Below are 3519 nucleotides of genomic sequence, written 5' to 3' on the forward strand. Positions count from 1 at the left end.
AGTAAAGAGTAATCTTAAAGATTGGAGACACGTCCTTGTAACACTTCCTTGGCACGAGATAGTGGAGGACTAACCCTGTAACCAGAATCTCCGAGCGTAGGAGAGCGTGGCTTGAGTGTATAGATCTATACAGGACTGACAATCCCACACCTGGCTGCTAGCTACAGCCGAACCGAAAGGTTCAAGGGTGACGAAAGTCATAAAAAGGATACTGGCCCTGGTCCGAGTCATATCTAGTCTGAGTATGGTTAAGGACTCGCAATTAGGATTATTAACACTTTACGAGTATTTATTAGTTTTATGTACATAATAAAACTAATGTACGTTCAAGGATGACTGGCACACATATACACACATTCAGGAAAACATGGGGTTTTCCTGGGAGAACACTGAACATAACCAGAATCGGTAAAGATACACACACATACACACTTTCAGGAAAACATGGGGTTTTCCTGGGAAGGACACTGAACATAATCAGAATCGGTAATAGTTCACACACACATAGTCAGGAGAACATGGGGTTTTCCTGAGTAACCGTAGTACGTAACTAGAAATGTGTAACAAATTAAATAACTGAACTACAATTCACAAGAACAATCATGTTTTCATTGTACATCGTTTACTTTACTTTTCGGATTTGGAAACTAACTTTACATAAGAAAATATGGGATTTTCTTGGATAAACGCTTTTTCAGGAAACCAAAGGAACTCGTACATTTTCAGAAAATCTAACCGCTTATGAACTCACCAGCTTTATGCTGATTTTCAAACCGCTTGTATTCTCAGGTCCACGTTAGACAGGTACCCGAAGATCTTCTTGTTTGAAGACGGAGTTCTCAGAAGACTCGTTTCGTGTTGTTTATATATGATATGTATCACTTGTATAACTTATGCTTTTGAAACGAATGTAAAACTTTCATATATGTAATGTAATGGTTGATTTACTTTACTTACTATGCACATTGGATTTGATACTCAACGTGGAGTCAACCCCGGAAATGTTTCTGCCTTCGGTTTTCGGGGTGTGATAGATTGGTATCAGAGCCCTTGTTTATAGTGAATGAAGTATACCAAAACTTACATGGTATAAAACTATAAACATTAAGGAACCTAAGTGCTCTAAACTAAAAGTATCCTTCAAAATATAAGTATTTTCAAAAGTATATAAGTATACCAACCCGTCGAGCTCCGTAACTACAAGTAGAACAGAACATAAGTAAATGGGTGTTGTACGCTGCGGTTTAACCTGGGCAGTTATGTAGTCGTATCTAGGATCAATATAGCTTGGCCAACTATATTCATTCGAGACACGGCCAACATGTGCTTGGGAGTGACTATGGTAAGCGACATGCCTAAAACTTACCGTAATACCACAAACATCGAACCAGCGTCGTAACGAATCATGAAATACTATGGGAGTATTTCTCGAGCCAATCCTTGGTAGAAATCCTCATTCATGCATTATTCTTTGATCATTCCCTTAGCAGTAATTTTCCCACTTTGATAACTCTTTCCTGCTTTATCGCTTGTTAGCATATATTTGTCATATCTCTTGATTCAATTCAGAGGACTTACCATCCTCTCTTCCTTGATCTTATTAGATCAAGATGCCTCCAAGAAAGAGACCTAGCTCCAAGACCAACAACCCTCCGCCACCACCGCCTCCCCAAATTGATCCAGCAGTATTCCATGCAGCTGTTACAGTCGCGGTAGCAGCTGCCATGTCTCAACGGAACTCCGACGGTTCCGGTGGTTCGGGAGGTGATACCCAAACCCAAAACCAAGAAAGCAGTCAGGGACGCCGGAAAGAGGGTTCCTATAAGGATTCCATGAACGCCAAATCCACGTCCTTTAATGGCACTGAGGTGTCATTTCCTTCGCCCGATGGTTCGAGAAGATCGAATCCATCTTTGAAATTTGTGCATGTTCAGATTCAGACAAGGTGAAGTTTGCCGCCTGCACCTTTATCGACAAAGCCTTGACTTGGTGGAATGGCCGAGTCAAATCCTTAACCTTACCTGTAGCCAACGCCATGGGTTGGGAAGCCATGAAGGAACTTCTGCTGGCTGAGTACTGCCATCAGGGCGAAATGCAGAAGTTAGAACATGAACTTTGGAACCTGAAGATGAAAGGTTACGACATCACTGCTTATACTTCCAGGTTCGACGACTTGGCACTACTCTGCCCGAGAATGGTTACCCCGGAGAGTAAGAAGATAGAAAGATTCATCTGGGGGCTGACCCATCCAACGAAAGGAAACGTCATAGCCGCGAGGCCGGATACATACGACAGCGCCAAACGCTTAACACAGATCCTAATCGATCATAGCGAAGACCTTGAGGAGGCAGCTACCACTCCTGAGCCGACAGTGAGGAGTGGTGAGAAAAGAAAACTTGGGAAGAAAGAGAAAAGTCAAGCATCGCACAAGTCTTCGAAGAAACAACAAACGGTGGCAGTTCACGCTGTCACTTCCCCTGCAACTGTCTCTGTTGATGGATCCTCAACCCGAAAACCTGCTAATAGGTATACTGGAACCCTTCCTAGTTATGGCAAGTGCAACTATCATCATCTTCCTTCCGGTCCATGTATTGAGATAATTTGCAACAAATGTAGCATAAAGGGTCACATGGCGAAAAACTGTAAGACACCAACCCAATCAACGAGTCAAACTTCCGGAGCGGGCATTGGTCGGGCCTGCTATGGTTGTGGAGAAGTTGGGCATCTTAAGCGAAACTGTCCCAAGGCTACACATGGCAAAACCGAAAGAGTTCTAGCGATAGGACAAGAGGAGACAGCCACCGATCCTACCGTTGCCACAGGTATATTTCTCCTTGTTAAATTATATGCCTGTGATTCCTTTCGATTCTAGCACCGAAAGAAATTCGTTAACCATCCATTTGAACATTTTCTAACCCCGTCGTTTGCAAGTAACCGAAAATGTATATCTTCGAGATGGTTATCACGTGAGAACGAGAACGCTTGTGTCGTATCCGTAGATTGTATTCTCAATCCGAGCGATTATTCTTTTTCCATTCGACCTATTGGCAAACTTTTTATGAAATGCTTTGATGTCACCTTTAGCATGTAATGAACGAGCCTCATTCATGTTGTCATTCCTAGATTCGAGAAAGCCGTTCGTTTTAACTTCCCTACGACCCGACTCTCATGATCTTCGTACATCAAAGCTTAAAAAGTTTTCCCATGTATCCCTCATCCGAGTAATCATCGAGAAACGAGAAGTCTACGATTCTTTCCCCGATACTATTTCCAAAGAATTCTTGATAATTCTTTCCGAACATGTAGTCAAGTCTCACATCGACCTAATCCCTGAAATTATCTCGTAGCCAAACTTCAGAAAGCACGATATGTGCAAGGCAGCAATCAGGGCATGATACGATCACTACGAGTTAATAGTGGCGCCCTTCGGTCGAACCATTTTCTTGGTCATGTAGATAAGCAAAGCAGTCATACTCGTAAACCCTTCCAAAGGCAAAGGCAATAAAGAATTAGTCGACA

The sequence above is a fragment of the Lactuca sativa genome, chromosome 5 (assembly GCF_002870075.4).
Source record: "Lactuca sativa cultivar Salinas chromosome 5, Lsat_Salinas_v11, whole genome shotgun sequence".
Taxonomy (NCBI): domain Eukaryota; kingdom Viridiplantae; phylum Streptophyta; class Magnoliopsida; order Asterales; family Asteraceae; genus Lactuca; species Lactuca sativa.